At 38.7% G+C, this 19,558-nt stretch overlaps 1 protein-coding gene and 1 pseudogene across 6 annotated transcripts in view; one reads left to right on the top strand and one right to left on the bottom strand.

Annotated features, from left to right (window-relative positions):
- The window catches only part of Kcnip4 (potassium voltage-gated channel interacting protein 4), a 1,160,852-nt gene that overhangs the window by 203,203 nt on the left and 938,091 nt on the right, over positions 1-19,558 (bottom strand).
- On the top strand, positions 12,315-13,879 carry Eef1a1-ps20 (eukaryotic translation elongation factor 1 alpha 1, pseudogene 20; annotated as a pseudogene).

Below are 19,558 nucleotides of genomic sequence, written 5' to 3'. Positions count from 1 at the left end.
GGTATAGTTAAACATGTAGAATCAAAGACAACACAGGCTTATTGTTATCACATTCACCAGTCCTATGTATTGTCACCCTGCCCCCAAATTACACTCCCCATTATTCTCACCTGCAGGGGCTCTACAACATGTCTAAAGGCTCTGGAAGAACAGTTGCATACCTAAGTGGTACAGGAATTCTATCCATGCTGTGGTCTTAAGAAGGACTGAAGAAGGACCTTACCTGTGACTCTAACTTCATTTTCATAACAGCAATCATTCACTAATACAACCTGTTTACTTCACTCACAGTGACTACTTGGCAATCAGACATGATTGCATACTATTCCGTGACTGAGGTTTTCCATCCCGACAAGGCATAACAGAAAAAATACCTTTGTGTGACTAGATAACAAAAGTTCTTGAATTCTCCAAACACAGTGACTTTTTTTTCCTTTTTCAGCCTACACAGCTTCTTCAAGAATGCAAACCCACAGAGGATCTTCAACCGTTCAACTGCAGCATCAAGAATATAGGCTTGCTAGTTGCTTCTCCTATTCCCTAGGAAGCACAGGCACTTCCCAGACCCGCAGGCTATATATCCGGTGGGTTTTGGCTCTGCCTTCATTCTAAACTCAATCTAAGTTTTAGGAATAGGAATAGATGTATCTACTCAGATGAAGTCACACAGTTCTGAAAAAGCTCTATCTAGTTCTGCACATTCAAATATCCATTTGAAATCCCTTGCTTGCCAAATACTCCCATCACTGCTAAACTCAAGTTATTTATAGCCTCTTGCAGGTACAGGAAGATCCTTGTAAATCATTTCAATAAGTCCAAGTGACTTTCATTAAACCCACATAAACAAAAACCTGGGAGCAGAACTGCATGTAGTGGAGTGGATAGTCCTCAACTTCTGCCTTGTGCATGTGAAAGTCCGGAGAATTTAGCACACTATTTCCCTCCAGATGTGTGCCATGGCACAGCGACCTAAGCATCATTTGATAGCTCTTTATAATTGTTAGACGTGTTAGCTATAGGCCCTATCCAGACCAAATGTTTCAGACCTTTAAAAAGCTATCCATCAACAAGGGAAGTAGGAGAATTATCTTCCTAGAGATCAGTCAACGACCTCATTTTCCAATGAGAGAAAGTGACTCCTACCCAAGTTTCCATCGAAGAACTCGGGGGTTCTAGGAGTTGAATTCAGCAGCATATTGTTTGCCACCATCTTGAATTCTTTTTATTTTGTATCAATAAAATAGCCACGATCACAACTATGCTGTCTCATTTCTATAAAATATACTATCCATGGAAGAACTTTACTACTATCAAAGGTAAATTCGTATGCTGTTCTGTTATGTAAATTCAAATTAGAATGAACATGAGAGAGAGAGAGAGAGAGAGAGAGAGAGAGAGAGAGAGAGAGAGAGAGAGAGAGAATGTGCATGTGTACTCACACACACTGAGTTTCTAAGTACAGAACTGGGCCATATATGACAAATTTTGCCCTACTTAATTTAGAATGTAACCTAATTTTTAGATTCCTTGCCAAAAAAAGAATCCCTTCACCTCTAAATCTCACAAGGGCTCTTAAAATGGCTTAGCCCTCGGGGACTCTCCAACATGTTTCCATTTTCATAAAGTCCACACAGCCTGAAATCACTGGGTATCCTTCCAGATGGTGACAGATGTAGAGAGAATGGGCTCAGGTGGATGCCTATCAGGTTCCAGTGGCAAGCATTGTATTTCCCCTGACAGCCATTCAAATCAAGTGTAGCTTAGTGAGAAAAGGAAACGAGGTAGGAAAATAAAATGATTTAGAGAAGAGAAATGGGACAAAAGTAGCGGGGGAGGGGTGTTCTTTGTATAGTACTGGTGTATTTATTAATGGAATATTTGTGAAGTTGTTCCAGCAAAGACACTGCACTACCTATGTATTTTCAATGCAGGGGTAGGTAGAGGAAGAAGGATACAAGGATGATGAATGTGAATGGCTTATATTGCAATGGTGTGGATGAAGAAGGGAATATGTGGGGACACAAACACATGGCCCAGAAAACCTATGGTAGTAAAACCCATTGTAGAGGGCCCCCTTTCTAAGATGAAAATTCTTCTGTGGCTTAAAGAAGGAGAAAACAAGTTCAGACTAGGACCAGATCTCTCCCTGGTGAAGTAGATAATTCAAGGTGAGAATCAGTTAGGGAGTTTGGGAAAATAGATATGATGGAGGTAAGTTAGGCAAGCCCATCCTGGAACAAACAAGGCCTGTGGATACCAGGAAGAGGTGGATGTACTTCAGGGAGCCAAAATAAACTCAGTCCGTTCAATCTATGACGTGTGTAGATGCAGAAAGTAAAATGTCAGGACCTCAAACTCTGCAGCACGCAGTTAGGTAGAATGGGCTCGGGAGAGTAATGCCTTTCCTTATCCCACCCTCTTCTCATTCCTCCCCTCTTCTCATGTTTATCAAGTACTCTATGGTAAGCAACGCGTCTGGGTATTCAAACTAATTCTTGGAGCTAAATTCATCAGTGTGTGAATTAGGAGCAGATGCCTAATCACAAGCAATCAGTGCCCTCCTGCCCCCCATTGTCAACAGCAGCGCTTTCCAAACCGTGGTTTGTAATTCTGCAAAATGCCTTACATGGAAAAATGGTCAGACTCTGACCAGATGTCTTGAACAAGGACTCCAGAAGAGAGTTTGCCTTTGTCTAATGTGTCTGTTTAACAGGCTGCATTAAGTGATGTGAGGACTAGGAAGAGGCTTTTCGATTCTTTGTCTCTGAGGTACTTGATATCTCCTTTCTTGCCCACAGTCATTGGAGCCTAGATCCAAGCAAACCTACGTACTTTTCCTTCAGCTGTCTATAATTCACACTTTCCTTTTGACAGTACCTCATGCCCATTGTTTCCAGAGGGTTAGCCGCTAACAATCACTCATCTCCATATTTTGGCAAACCCTGTGAAGCTGCACTGAGTATGAATAACCTCAGGTTCCCAGGCTTCATTATATTACTGTATATGCCGTCAATTGTTCTAGATAAAATGGTTAGTCCTCATGATAAAAATAACTACAACAAACAAGAAATTGAAAATCTTAAGAGTCTTTTGACTCTCTTATTTTACTCTCTGAGGGGGCAGGGGAGTACAAGCCTATAAGAGCAATGACAAGCTAGCTTTGACATTTGCAGTGGTTAATATGTACAAACTCGTAGCCTATGAAACAGAAGCATTCAATAAATAACCTAGGTATGTCTTTGTCTGACCTCTCCATATGGTTCTCCTGGCGAGGCCTGAGTTCTGAAATCTCAGATCCGAGCCTGACAGGATCATTCCTGAGTAAGACTCTCCTTTGTAATATCCTGAGGCTCAGTTTGTACAATTCGAAAAAAAAATTATAAATTCTTGAAAGTTCTGTTTTTTCAGGGCTGCTTTTAGTGTCCAATGAGGCAAGATCCATGAAAAGAATTATTACAGAAGATCAGGCATTAAAACAATCATGATCTTCTATTTCTAAAGAAACACGGCAACCCCAAAGGCAAAATATACTTAATTTTCCCACTTTAGAATGTAACTGCTTTTTAAATGAAGGCATTAAAAAACATGTTAAGGGTTAAGTCTGAACCAAAGAAAATAGGCCAAAAGAAAGAATGTCTGAGCTATATTGGACGGGTCTAAATCCTAGGAAAGCAAAATCAATAGATATTGACCAACGTCTTTCATTTCCATTGGGATTTGATGATAACCTTAATTTCTCAATTAATTAAGTCAGTCTTTCGCTTCGATGCCTACCAGACCAGACTTGGCAAGGTCAAGAGCTCAACCACAGCTTTCTGTTCCTCTCTTTCACACCAGCTTTGAAGGGGTGTTCATCCTGGTGAGCAAAAGCCACCATCCACTGTCTGGGGACACAGATTACTCATTTGGTAACCATTGCTGCATAGAGGCAATTGCAACAAAGGAACACAAATTTAGTGCAGCACGATCTTTTGTCCAATGTAACCTCGCTAAAGCAGGAGATTTAGCATGGATCTCTCTGAGAGAGAGGCTCAGGTGGCCAGCCCAAACTGGGCAAGGATTATTTAAGGGGCATCAGAAAGATACCTGTCTTCTCATCATCAATAGTGTTAGAAATGACTTTGTTTTCACAGAAGATTTTTTAAAGTAATGCTAATGGCAATGTTCTCAAATACAGCAACATATAAAGGACTACCACCAACTGACTGGCTTCCACTTATTAAAAACAATCTGGGGGCTTTACCTACTGTGTTCTAGAGAAGGAAAGGGACTAGAGGGATTGAAATCTGGGTCACGATGCAAGAAATTATTTCTCAGTGCTAGAACACAGTGTTTTCTGTATCAATTTGAGAGCTTCAAATGGCAAATGTTTGTGTAGTGCTGATTTCTCGAGCCACTCCCAAATTCCTGCAGAATTCTATGGCAGATTCAGACTCTTGGTGACAGAGCTGACTCTGGGCTTGCTTGTTGCTTTACATTCTCCACTCACTTGGTTTATTAATTGGACAAAGCAAAGGTTTTTATCCATCACTGAATGACATCATGGTCTTTCTCTTGCAAAATAAGGAAGGTAAATGTGTTCCTCACCTGTAGCATAATGACCTTTAGCTGCCTGGCTCCCCATTATCTAAGCTCCTGAGTCTTCTTAACTTGTTCTTTTCCTTCTGACTAGGAGTCATGATGGTAAGAAGAAGGTGAAAATAAACGGACCAGAGGTGCAGTGGATTTCTTTGCTGTGAACACATTTTCCTTTCCATTATTTTAAAGCTAGTCAGAATGAATGAGCCTGGGTTTCTTTTAATCCCTGTTGCTTGTCTTCAGTAGGGAAAAAACCACTCAGCCATTCTGCAATCAAAGTCCCCAAGCCACCTAAGAATGATCTAATTAGATTTCTTGGTGGCCATGTAACTCAACATTGATGCAGTCAGTACTCCGAACAGTCAAACGTGATGCCATTAGAGGTTTTCCATGCTTTGTCGGTCCACAGGTTTAGCCTTTGTAAGCAGTGGAAGCCAATGAGATTATAGTTCAGGAATCAGATTCTACAGGTATAAATGTAATCACTGTGCTGTGTTCTAAGACTCTCAGAAAACCGACTTTCCCGAAACCAATCTGAAATTGAGTTTCTCAAGAAAAGTAACATTGAATGTAGGCTACACAACTTGGTGTCTGTATTCTCTCTGCTATTTTGACACTTTCTGCTAATCTCATTTAAAAATATATTTTGAACAGTCATAATGTGAAGTGATATGAATGTTTTTAACTCTTAACACAGGGAACCTACTGGGGTTGTGGTTGAAGGCTGTCCATTTATAAAAGTCTTTAAGATTAATTTATGTTCTTATGAGAAGACATACCAGAGTGTTCAAGTCCCTCCCTCTCTCTTTTCCTTTCCATCTGCACGAATGTGGAACCTTGTGATGATACACAGGGAAGGTGTCTGTTCTGAAAGCCAAGAAGACTTCCCTTTCAATAACCTGACCAAACTGACAGCATGACCTCGAATTTCTAGCTTCTAGAAGTGTGAGAAAGTCATGACATCAAGCTATCAAGACATGCTGTTTGTGGCTTAGTACGCATCATTTTATAGCATCCCTGGTCTACTAATACACTTTGAGTACATATATATAAAAGTATTAGATATATTATTTAAAAATCTTGGTTTAAAAATATTGCAATTGCTAGTAAATTAATATTGTGCAGAAAATATCATAACCTGGAATTGATTAGACAAATGCAATCCTGGTCAGATAGCCTCCTTCATAACAACAGCAAACAAACAAACAAACAAACAAACAAAACAAAACAAAAATCCTACGGCTGCTACCTGAAACTTTTTCCAGTTTTCTCAAATTGAAATGATTACTATGAAGCTGTTATAAATATTATTATGAACAGGCACTATATATTTTATTTTATAAAGTATAATAGCATCCACTATTTTATTTTTGAAATTATAATATAATTGCATCATTGCTCCCTTTCTTCCATCTAAGCTTATTCTTTCTATTTTTCAAATTCATGGCCTCCTTTTCATTAATTGAAGTGGCATGTATTTGCATATACATACATATTCCCAAATGTAATATGCTCTCTGTATGGCTTTACTTCTATGTATATTTTTAAGACTGATCATTTATTAAAATCAATTCTAGAACCAATTGATGTACTCTTCTTTCTCCCTCTTTTAGCATTCTCTAGTTGCCTGTGTGTGTGTGTGTGTGTGTGTGTGTGTGTGTGTGTGTGTGTGTGTGTGTGTGTAGGGTTGAGTCTTCGTGGCTTTCTACTGTCTACTTTGGCATGTCTACTTTTATCCTTGTTCAGTTATTCTTGTTAGGCAGTCATATTGGGGAGAGTTTATGGGCAGATCTTGTAACATTACTAGGAGACACAGACTCACAGAAAACTTCTTATTAAAGGTATTTTTTTAACAATGCTAAGGCCAAACACGAATTTTATTTGAGTCATTTGAATATCAGGCTTGCATTATTTCTGTGAGTTTGTCAAAATACTTTCTTGTGGAGAACAAGATGATAGGAGGAAAATAAAATCTGGTTCACTTATGTAGTTGACGTCAACACAGTAGTTCTTAAATTAGGTTTGATTATTGATTTATTCTGTAAGATGTAGATTAGATTTATAGAAGAACAAACTTGGCTCTTTTTTAGCATGATAATAATCATATACTATTCCTACACTTCTCTACCTTCTGATTGTTTTATCATGGATAAATAACAAAACCAGACCTTATATGTTTCCTTTCACTTACTAAAATGTGTTTGTAATACCTATATTTTCACTAGCTAATAACTTTATTTCTCAGAAATCTTTTGTAAGTATACACCTACCATGTATGATGGTATGGACTCCTTCGAGCCTTTCAAAAGTTTCAGTTCTTAATGCTTTTAACTAGGGGTTATTTACATGGGAGAGAATTGAGTGTTCAGACCACTGCTCTTTCTAAGGTTACAAGGCTGATATTTGATGACACTAAATTATTCATTTCTACTCCCAATTCTTCTTTCAGCCAGTGATGTGTTCATTACCTTTTCCTACTGGGCCATCTATTTTAAGCAAAACAGTATCTCTTCCAAATGAAACCCAAGAGACTTGTTTACAGTTCATGGACTGCAATTTCACCTGTCATCATTGTCTGTCTGTTTGTTCCACATGATAAGCAGACCATCGTGAGAAGTGGGCTGTATCCAAGGGACCCAGCATTATGTATCTCAAGCACAAGACAAAGTGTGGAAATTTATTAAATTACTGGGAATAGTTGATAAGTCCCGTGTCTTGCCATATTCCCCCTCTCTGTCTATCTAATCATACTAATATTTCCTCAATCTCAATGAGCCATTATCAGGCACTGAAAACAGGATAAATTACACTTCTGGAAATGTGTTTCACAGTAAGCAGAAAGAGTCACAGAAAATAGTTACCTCCTCTTCTCAGATCAAAAAACAAAAAACAACAAAAAAGGAACAGAAAACAAACACAAAAATTATGGACATTGTGTATAGCTTAAGGAAAATATTATGAACAAATCGTAAGTCAACATTCTTATCTCAAAGCCATAAGATATAACTATTTCATCATATGGATATATAATTTAAATTAAGTTATCTGCAAGAACAAGTTTTAGCCCCCAAACGCACAAGCTGGAGATACAAATGACAGCAGGAAAGTAAAAAAATTAGATAGGTTTAAAAATAAGAGATCATATCCATCATCCATAGCAGGTACCGCTAAGTTGCCAAAATAGTATGATTATGACCTTTGTATATGAAAGGAGTGAAGAGATTCCCTATAAACACGGGTCTGGTTAATTCTGAGGGCATATGACATAGGTGTTACTTTGTCCAGAGTAGAACCAAAGTACTTGTTTGTTAATAAAATGGTTGGGATGTTAAAACTAAATGCTAGAAACATACTAAACATATGTAAAATACTATGCTTGGTATAGAGATAATTAAAAATCTCAATTACAGTTTGCCATAGTCAAGGAAGAATAATCACTGTGAGAGCAAAGAGATATAACCAGAGAGTATTAACAACAATGTGGATCCCAATACACTGTGAAATAATCAGTCAAGCAAACAGGTCAGACAGCCACTGCTCATGGAATAGAGACATTTGTTGCTAGAAGCTAGCATGCCTGTACTTCAGCAGACATCACTAATCAGTCACAGAGCACTATCCTGCAGGGCCCAGGCACATCGTCTAATGTTTCTCAATTTTATGTTCTTGACAACCAATTAGCTCCAGTTGGCTGGCGAGATGAAATCTATTTGTCATCCCTGACTTACATTATTACTCCTATGATATGGCTTGTGTTCTCTAATCCTATTATCCACCATCCTCTTAGATTTCTAGCAAATAGCCTGGATTGTCTCATCTATTTCAAACTCCTTCCCTCAAGAACCATCATTTATAAAAGTGAGAACCTTAAATTCATGCAGATTTCCTTCTAGTGTGCTGAATTTCTTTTTTGCTTGAATTTGGAAAACGGGGTCAGGTAGGGAAACATCTTTCTCAATTTTATTTTTCTGTGTTCATCATTCCTGGAGAAATGATGTGCCTAAATTCATTTAGTAGATGACACTCAATTTGACTAATTTCCTTCTTTTAGATTTTCATCTTAGGAGAGTGCAAAAGAGGTTACTATGGTATAATTGAGATAATTATTATTTGAATGAAAGGGAAATAGTGAGTTGGGTCTTATTATTTTTGCTTTATGCAATGCTCAGGGATTTTTTAACTAGCCCTTGTGCCAAGATTTCTTATATACTCTTAACACTGGATTTCCTATATCTCATATTTCAAATTTACATGCTATTTTTCTAAATTTAGCCTCCTGATAGGAATTTGCCTTACCATCTTGGTGTAGTTATAGTAGGCAGACATCCAGTGTCTACTTATATTAAATTAAATTGCACTTATGAGTAAATGAACTTTTACCTCCAAAAGGAGTCATATCCATAAAATCATTAGGCTATATTTACTTTAATAATATAATCATTTTTATGTACCTATTATGTTTTGTCATGGACCCTAGAACAATTGATAGCCACTATACTAAATCAGAGTAATTTCTAATCGCAACCTAAATACTTGTCCTTATAACCATAGATAAATGTAGCTATCATTCTTCATCAATGAAACTTGTTTTTGCAGCAGATGAAGGTTATAACAGAAAAGCAGAAGTGATAAAAATTCAGAGGATAAGTGACCACTGATATCAGGGTGCCTAAATTAAAAATATAAATGTAAACCTCAACTCCTATTCCTAGGGCTCAAGAAATATCCTGGAAGAGCTGGCAGGAAGATTGTAAAACCTAGAGGACCAGGAAGTCTATTGTGATGCAGGGTCTTCTATCTAATGGTAGGGAAGCTGTACCGATAAAATATCAACAATATAATTGCCCTAAGAAAGGACTACATAATACTAGTATCAATTGTCATGTAGTTAGTTACTATCCTATTCCTATGCTAAGATACCATGACCAAAGCAAATTATAGAAGAAATAGTTTATTGGGGGCTTACAATTTCATAGGCTTCATTCATGAACACATTGGTAGGAAGCATGGTAGCAGGCAGGCAGACATGGCATTAGAGCAGTAGATGAGAGCTTATATCATGGGACAATCTCAAAGAACATTGAAAAAGTGGAGGGAGGGGGGAGGAAGAGGGAGAGGAAGAGGAAGAGGAAGAGGGAGGGAGGGAGGGAGGGAGAGAGAGAGAGAGAGAGAGAGAGAGAGAGAGAGAGAGAGAGAGAGAGAGAGAGAGAGAACTGGAAATGTTGTTCGGTTTTGAAACCTTAAAGTTTATTCCAGCAATGTACTTCTTCGAAGAATGCTATACTTTCTAATCCTTCCCAAACAATTCCTTCAACTAGGGGCCAAGTATTTAAACATATAAGCCAATAAGGACAATTCTCATTCAAACCACCATAAATGTATGTATAACATGGATGAGAAATTTCACAGAGCTTCATTCCTAGGTTAAGAGCTGAGGTACTAAGAATCAGTTTTCTACAGGGTGAAATAATCCCCTCTTTAGGCTAGTCAATCCTATGGGGTCTGTGCTAGATATATGCAAGTAACATTAAATGGACTCAATGGTGTGTGTGTGTGTGTGTGTGTGTGTGTGTGTGTGTACATATGTCAATAATTTTAAAGAAAGTAAAGAACTAGAAAGACTTGATATGGGAGGATAGAGGGGGAGAAGGAAGAGTGGAAATAATGTAAATACAAATATAGTACTCATGCATAAAATTCTAAAAAAGTAAAATTTAGATTTAAGAATCGGATAGAGTGATGTTTTAAAAGCATGTTTGTGGTATAGGGTTGAAATGAAAGGTAAGATGAAACAATAGAGATAAAAGCAAGTTAAGGAAATGGATTATAATTAATGTAATTAGAAAATTTAAATTTGAATTTGGTCATACTAATTTTGAAGGTAATATATAAAGAAGAATCTCTTAGTTAAGTACCAAAGACTGGGGAGGTGAGAGACTCTAAAGACCTTAGAGTTGGAGGCAACCTTAGCCAAAATGTCCAACACTGAGGAGAGGGAACTTGAGGAATCCACATCCAGTAGATAGATGGGGTTTTAAGCAGAGGGCCAGGATTACTAATCCAAATTTCTGTCCCAGAACTGTTTCAGTCTAAATCTACTGCAGGGACAAAAATGGAGAGGAGACTGAAGAAAAGACGGTTCAGTGACCAGCCTAACATGGGATCTACCTCATGGGAGGGCACCAAGACCTGACACTATTACTGATGCTTTAATGTGCTTACAGATAGGAGCTGGGCTTGACTGTCCTCTGGGAGGTCCTACTCACAGCTGACTGAGATAGAAGCAGAAACTTACACCCAATCATTGAACTGTTGTCAGGAACCCTATGATTAAATTAGGGGAAGGGTCGAAGAAGCTGAAGGAGAGAGCAACCTCATAGGGAAACCAGTAGTCTCAACTTACCCAGACCCCGGGGAGCTCCCAGAGACTGAGCCACCAATCTGGAGCATACACGGGCCAGTTCAAGGCCCATGCACAAATATAGCAAAGGTGTGCCTGGTCAAGCCTTAATGGGAGAAGATGTGCTTAATCCTTGAGAGACTTGAGGCTGCAAGGAATGGGGGGAGACTTGTGGGGAGAACACCGTCTAAGAGGCAAGGGAAGGAGTAATGGGATAAGAAACTGTGGGAGGGGGGACCAAGGTGGAGAAATGACTGAAATGTAAATAAACCCACTCACAAAACCTTTGACCCCAAATGTGTCCTGCCTAGGAGATGTACAGGGACAAAGACATTATAGAGACGGAGGGAATGGACAACCAATGAGTGGCCCAAATTGAGACCTATCTGATGGGGAAAAATGAATCCCTGATACAATTATTGATACTCTGTTATGTTTGCACAGAGAAGCATAGCATAACTGTCCTCTGAGAGGCTCCATCCAACAGCTAATAAAAATAGATTCAGGGACACACAGCCAAAAATTAGATGGAGCTCAACATTCTTATGGAAGAGTTAGGAGAAGGATTGAGGGAACGAAAGAGCAAAGGACTCCACAGGAAGACTAACAGAGTCAAGGAACCTAGACCCTTAGGGACATCTAGAGACTCAACACCAACCAAAGAGCAAGCATCAGCTGGACCTAGGGACCTTGCACATATGTAGCAGAAGTGCAGCTTGGTCTTCATGAGGGTCTCCTAACAAATGCATTGGGGGTTGTCTCTAAATCTTTCGCCTGCCTGTACATTCTGTACCCCTAACTGAGCCACCTTGTCATGCCGCAGTGAGAGAGGATGTACCTAGTCCTGTAGTGACTTAGTGAATGGTTTACCCAGACAGGAGCTCCTTCTTCTCACAAGAGAAGGGAGAGAGGAGTAGTCAGAGGATCTGTTTTAAGGAAGTACTGGTAGGAATGGGGCTGATACTGGGATGCAAAGCGAATAAATTAATTAATGAAAAAGAGGACACAGGAAAAATTAGTGGTGACTAGATGTAGATTTCTGAGGCACTATAGAAAAAAGCTTTTGATTGGACTCATTAGATTGTCACAGTGAAATCAGCATCTAACAGAAATGAGTAGAAAAATAAAGGTTAGCACAACAAGTGCTTGTATATCTATAATATACAATTATACATTAACACTCAGCTAAGCTTTATGACAATTTCAATGTCTATTAATATATTTTTATTAGCAATGCTTTGATTTCTAAAAGAAGGAATGTTAACAAGGAGAGGAAAGATGTCAGGGTTAAGAAAAGAATAAAGGGGCTTTTTCTGCAACGGGTTTGCCATCAGAATGCAGGTGTTATGAAAGCCACCGCTAATTCAAAGCAAAAATGGGAAAGGAAAAGATTCACATCAACATCATCGTAATTGGACACGTAGATTCTGGCAAGTCCACCACAATAGGCCACCTGATCTACAAATGTGGTGGAATCAACAAAAGAACCATTGAAAAGTATGAGAAGGAGGCTGCTGAGATGGGAAAAGTTTCCTTCAAGTTTGCCTAGGTCTTGGACAAACTGAAAGCTGGGCGTGAGCATGGTATCACTATTGACATCTCCCTGTGAAAATTTGAGAACAGGAAGTACTATGCGACTATCATTGATACCCCAGGACACAGAGACTTCATCAAGAACATGATTACAGGCACATCTCAGGCTGACTGTGCTGTCCTGATTGTTGCTGCTGGTGTTGGTGAATTTGAAGCTGGTATCTCCAAGAACGGGCAGACCCATGAGCATGCTCTTCTGGCTTACACCTTCGGTGTGAAACAGCTAATTGTTGATGTCAACAAAATGGATTCCACCGAGCCACCACACAGAAGAGATACAAGGATATCGTCAAGGAAGTCAGCACCTACATTAAGAAAATTGGCTACAACCCTGACACAGTAGCATTTGTTCCAATTTCTGGTTGGAATGGTGACAGCATGCTGGAGCCAAGTGCCAATATGCCTTGGTTCAAGGGATGGAAAGTCACCCGCAAAGATGGCAGTGCCCGTGGCACTACATTGCTGGAAGCTTTGGACTGCATTCTGCTGCCAACTCGTCCAACTGACAAGCCTTTGTGACTGCCCCTCCAGGATGTCTATAAAATTGGGGGTATTAGCACTGTCCTTGTGGGCAGAGTGGAAACTGGTGTTCTCAAACCTGGCATGGTGGTTACCTTTGCTCCAGTCAATGTAACAACTGAAGTCAAGTCTGTGGAAATGTACCATGAAGCTTTGAGTGAAGCTCTGCCTGGGGACAATGTGGGCTTCAATATAAAGAACGTGTCTGTGAAAGATGTTAGACGTGGCAATGTAGCTGGTGACAGCAAAAATGACCCACCATGGAAGCAGCTGGCTTCACTGCTCAGGTGATTATCCTGAACCATCCAGGCCAAATTAGTGCTGGCTATGCCCCTGTTCCGGATTGTCACGTGGCTCACATAGCATGCAAGTTTGCCGAGCTTAAAGAGAAGATAGATCGTCGTTCTGGTAAGAAGCTGGCAGATGGCCCCAAATTCTTGAAGTCTGGTGATGCTGCCATTGTTGACATGGTCCCTGGCAAGCCCATATGTGTTGAGAGCTTCTCTGACTATCCTCCACTTGGTCATTTTGCTGTTTGTGACATGAGGCAGACAGTTGCTGTGAGTGTTATCAAAGCTGTGGACAAGAAGGCTGCAAGAAGTCACCAAGTCTGTCCAGAAAGCTCAGAAGGCTAAATGAATATTATCCCTAACCCCTGCCACCCCAGTCTTAATCAGTGGTGGAAGAGCGGTCTCAGGACTGTTTGTCTCAATTGGCCATTTAAGTTTAATAGTAAAAGACTGGTTAATGATAACAATGCATCTTAAAGCCTTCAGAAGGAAAGAATGTTTTGTGGACCATTTTGTGTGTGGGGGGGGGGGGCAGTTTTAAGTTATTAGTTTTCAAAATCAGTACTTTTTAATGGAAACAACTTGACCAAAAATCTGTCACCGAATTTTGAGACCCATTAAAACAAATTTAATGAAAAAAAAAGAATATAGGGTGAAACTGAAGAGGGAGAAGGAAAGAAGGAAGGACAACTGGGAGGCAGGAGAGAAGGGAAGAAAAGAGTCTCACTGAAAGGAAATATGAAAAAAGTAAGAAACAAGTAAAAGAAGAAAGAAGGGGAAAATAAAGACATTGAGTCTAAACTTCATTCCAAGTAACACATCTAGGAAATATAAGATCCAGGATGGACTTTAGCTTTTATTCCTTGAAATTCCATGTATTTCTTCTACATTACAGTACCTTGAAAGTAGGTATTCCAGTTCTTGTTTGCCAAGAACCATCCCCAGCTTTGACAGAGGGCTCTGAGGAAGGGGTGTTTGGGAGAATCAAAAGAATAATTTGAAGTCAATTGTATGGTACAAGATAATAACCATGGGTTCTGCTGGATAGAGCTCTCCACAGATCTCCAAACAACTCATCAAGGATAGCTCAGCTCTCCAAGATCAAAGCCCAGACTTTTATTTACATATCAATTCAGTCATCCACCCCAGGTTCCCTTTTGATTATTCCACGAATCAGCATTTTATGACTTTAGAGTCGTGATTCTTAGAAAAGTCAGCAAGCATTTTTTTTTCACATGGCAATCAATTCAGAGATACACCTGCCTTTGTAAACACAGACAATAAACTAGCTGGGTGAGATTCTGTCCTGAAATTACCATTATATGATTCCCATCCTGCCTGGGCCTAAACTCTCTTTGTCACAGGCTGACACTGAACTGAGAAATTGGTCTGCCTTTTTATCTTTCTGGCAAGCTGGCTTATTAGTTTTTGTTCTTTTAGGTTCATCATATAATTCATATTACATCCTTATATTTTCCATAGTTGAGAAATCCTGCTTATATATTTTTAAACTCAAATTTTTAGAGTTCTTTCCCACAGCCTTAATAGCTGTCCTGAAGTTCACAGCATTTACCATTTACTAAGGACATCAGATACACCCTCACCTCCTAGACATGTGCTGTCTTGATTATTATGGAATCATTAACCTTGGCAGAGAGAATAGTTACTGAAGTAGGAACATAAGGCAAATTATGTACATTATTATATAAACAAGCCTCATACCTAGCAACTGTCAACACTTTTGAAGACCCATGCCCTGCTGGCTTTGTCCATGAACAGGAACTGTGTTACTCTGTCCTGTCTACAGTGGCTATGCAGGACTTGGCACTTGTTACTGTTGTTGCTTTTCCTTTGTAATTATGGAATACAGCTGTATGAATGCTTACTAGGATGACCTTGGCTTGTGTCAGGAACCCTACGTCCATCTCTAGTGGTCACAATAATAAATCTATAATGTGTTAACTCACTTCTCAGATGAAGAAACTGAAATTCAGAGATTGAAAAGAGGGTCTGAGACACAGCCTGTGAGTAGTTGATGTTAAGTTTAAACTCAAGTTCTCATATCTAATACACAGCAGAGAGGGGAGGGATTGCATATAGGTCTGCCATAGTTTAAAGACTGCTCTGTTTGGTGTGAGGGTACCTAACAAACCAACGATGTGTCTTAGAATCTCTTTGCTCATATATATTTACTTCAGAGGCTTTGACCTTCAGATATGTTTTTTGTTTTTTAACTTGTAACACAGGGTTAGGAAAGCAATTAACTAAGTTGATACATGTGCATTTCTTCAGGGGACTATTGTAGCTATTGTAAGTACAATAATTATATACCACTTAAGGAGCATTGGTAATTATGATTTAATCCCCAGGCTGAGAAAATAAAGAATTACCTAAAAATAATGCTTTAATTTGCATATGTTATAGGAAATATTATTGGCTCATTTCACCTCAGATCTCTGATTCCTTCACAGGTATAGATTGCAGTGGAACACTGATGGGAGTCATTACCTGCCTGGTAAACTCCTTAAAGAAACACATGAAACTTGGGTCTCAATTCCAGCTTCTTGAAAAATGATGAGTCAAGTCTTTGAGCCAGGTAACAATTCCATTTGCACATTGCATTTTCTTTCACACGAATTGCTACTCTTGGGTCATTGGTTTGCTCAGTAAACCTCCTCATGAAAGACTTACTAGAAACTATCTTAAGAAAAGTGTAGCAGGGAAGAACTCCAAGAAAATTTACTGGACCGAGGAGATTCTCTTTTATGACCCAGAGGATGTGGTAATCAGAATTTTTAATGGCCATCGAAGTTCCATCTGAGAGAAAACAAATCCAGTATAACTTCAGCAAAAACTATTGCTGTGTTGTTTGGTTCTTTACTGCAGGGAAAGATAATTAATGTGGAGGTACATGTGGAAAAGCTGAAGTTAAAGGGTAATAGAACCTCTTAACACACTGCCTTACAACTTTATGCTACTGAATAAGCCAGGAGAGTTAAAGATTCCCCTGGAGGATAGAACAGTAAGGACTTCTTACCATTACTGTACAGTAAAAGCTGATGAGGAGGAACACAGGATGTCTTATCTCTTTAAGCAGTAGATATACCCTATCCCTAGAATAACCCTCAACTCATTTAAGAATGGATAAAGACTTGGTTTTATATAAATGCCTCTAGATCTTCAGAGATTAGCAAGAACATCTTTTTTTATGTTTACTACAGAACTTTGTCAAGATGGCTGATATGATTGGGAGACACATGTCCATCTATAAAGAGAACACAAGCTCAATTTTAAACTGTGAGTAATTGACAGAAAGAATCGAAATAGTCATGCCTACTTGGGGTCTCTGACATCCAGCAGTCTCGGAAGAGGTATGCTGATTTTTACCAGCATGAAAAACAGCAGTGGCTGAAATCCTACTGCCAGGAGAATGACTGATGGGCATGTACAGCTTATGGCAAAATTGACATGGCTGACTACAACACTGGGGGATTAATTCTTCACAGCTGTGGGATGTCAAGCAAAATTGAAATCCAACCATCATGGTATCTGTTAAAGCCTATAAGTGCACATAAATCTCTAAATGATTACCTGGACCAGCTGGAAAGGTCTCCATTAATGCCTGCTGTCAAGAGTTCAGTTGGAAATAGTGAAGGTTAGAAATAAATAATTTTCATGTGAACTAAGTGCATTATCCAAGGGAAGTTTGAAGGAAGATAGCCATAGCGCTAAGTAGATGATATACTTCCCCTTTTGGCACACAGCCAGAAGTGGCCGGAATAAGTGCTAGCCTTTGAATTTGACTTTAATAGCATGCCCTTCTGTCCTGTGTTATTACAGTGCTGAGCCTAGAATAATATCTACTTAGACAATGTTTACTTGTCATGGCTTCAGAGAGTGACTGGTATGGATGTTCGTAAATAATTTAAAAATTTGTTCCAAAGCATGGAAATTGTATCCATAAGGAAAACATTGCTACCACTTCCTAGAAAGTAGGGAAAGTAAATTGCTGAGATACTGGTTATAACATTTTCTTTCCTATTTTTTTTGTGTCAAATTTTTCTACCTGAATAGCTGCTAATCATTCTGAAAAGCATTCTAGAGCTCTCTTTCTGAAACTTCCCCCAAATTCCAAAACCTGGAGTCAGTTGTTCTGCCCCTAGTCACCTTCATCATTGTATGGTATTCTTGTTTCAACATCTCTGGTCCCATCTTGAACCATATATAGAGAAACAGAATTATTACTAGAGCTAATAATTGTTGCCATGGATGGGTTCTGCAAGACTCACTGTGCCTATGCCTACGTTCTTGATTCCCAGGCTTGTGGTATCAGGAACAGAGCTTAATATCAGATGAACAAAATGGGATTATGCACTTCATTGAATCAAGACAAGGATGAAATAAGATAATAAGTGCTTTGAAAGCACCAGGCTCAGTGAAGTGTATGCCAGTATTGTTTTTAATATCAAAATCATCTGGCTTTATGGCAAGCATACACAAATAGAGTAGCATAGAGTGATTGACAAAAAAAAGTGTATCTAAAAGGAGTGAGCACTTCTAAAGGAATATTTATTTATTTATTTATTTATTTATTTATTTATTCATTCATTCATGTCTCTTTGCTAGGTCTTCACACAGTTAGGCTGAAGTGAAGAAAATCATGAATGGAAGCTTGTACTCATGGACTGATTTTGCATGCCCTTCATCCTAAATTTAGTGTCCTGAATATCTCTTTACTTACATTCCTAAAGCAGTTTATAAAGACTCAAGTGTAATCATGATAATAATCATACTTACGCAATATGAAACATTAAACCAGTATCCAGAAAGTGGGCACAGTTGGCCTAGTTAGTGTTACATGACTTTCAGAAACACTTTGACAGAATTAGGCACTCCCAGGAAAGCAATAGATAATTTTCTCGGTGTATTTGTTATTCTGGATCTGGATACATGGCTTTAGCTCTTATTCCTCTCTTATATGTACTCAGCATAGAGCCAATGCCCCAGAAAAGACTTCACCATAGCAGAGAATAGCTCCTCACAGACATATGTCATTCTGAAAGATGCTTACTACCTGCCTACAGTCATTGATACTCTGATATATGTGTTCATTAAATCAACTGATTCTGAAGACTCAATAAATATTGATATGCTAGAAATCTAGCAATGAGCTTCCTCAAAGCAGGCAAACAAACAAACAAACAAACACCAAACCAAACACACAAAAACCCCAAGAACTAAAATCTGTTAGAAAGCATTGGTTTAAGTCAATTAACAAAATATTAAGGATCAGAAAGATTCTGACGAAAAAGGAAGAGATATGTGGTTTTATGTAAGAGAATTAGTAAGTTCTTCTTGTGACTTTGAATACTTTTGAACTTGCATATGAATTCTATATTAAAGATTTTTATTCTTTCTATGTATATTTTGATATTTGAAGCAACTTATTTCATGGACCAGTGCTTTAAAACATATTCCTATATGTTCTAATATTATAACATATATCTTTTTTAATACCTGTAATAAATACAAACTCCTCACATTAAAAATGCAATATCAAGAAAAAACTTATAATACCAACTTGACAAGCAAGATGTACACATTTATGGAATAAATAATTGTTATGGGAGTAACCAATAGTTCTTTAATTTGATGCCTGCTCCTTAAGTGGGAATCTGTACCCAATAGGGTACATTCGGTCAATATTAGTCAGTAACCCTTGACTTAGCAAGTGATAAGCTCTAGGAAGGATTAATCTGTGGTTGTCGGAGGTGGGGTTTTGTTTTTTGTTTGTTTGGTTTTTGTTTTCTTGGAATTCAGTCTGTCAACCAGGTTGGGTTGGAACTTGGAGATCCACCTGTTTCTGCTTCCTGAGTGCCGGAATGAAAGGTTTGAATCAATTCTACACTCTTGTTTAGTTAAGTCAACATCGTATCAAACTGCCTTCTCAATATGAATGTTTCTACTCATAGCTATACACTTCCTTAGTTTTAATCATAGAAGCTACTTTCTTTATTAGAAAATCATGAATACAAAAGGCCATAGCTGCTGCAGGTGCTCACGGTTGCTCAGCAAGACATTTGTGTCATTACTCTAAGGCTAGGGAAACACTGTGTAGGAGGAGGGAGACAGAATGTCAGAGATGGAGGATGAAGAAAAAGGCTCAGAGCTGCTATCT

The sequence above is a fragment of the Rattus norvegicus genome, chromosome 14, assembly GCF_021556685.1.
Source record: "Rattus norvegicus strain SHRSP/BbbUtx chromosome 14, alternate assembly SHRSP_T2T, whole genome shotgun sequence".
NCBI lineage: Eukaryota > Metazoa > Chordata > Mammalia > Rodentia > Muridae > Rattus > Rattus norvegicus.
This window is presented reverse-complemented; position numbering and strand designations above follow the sequence as displayed.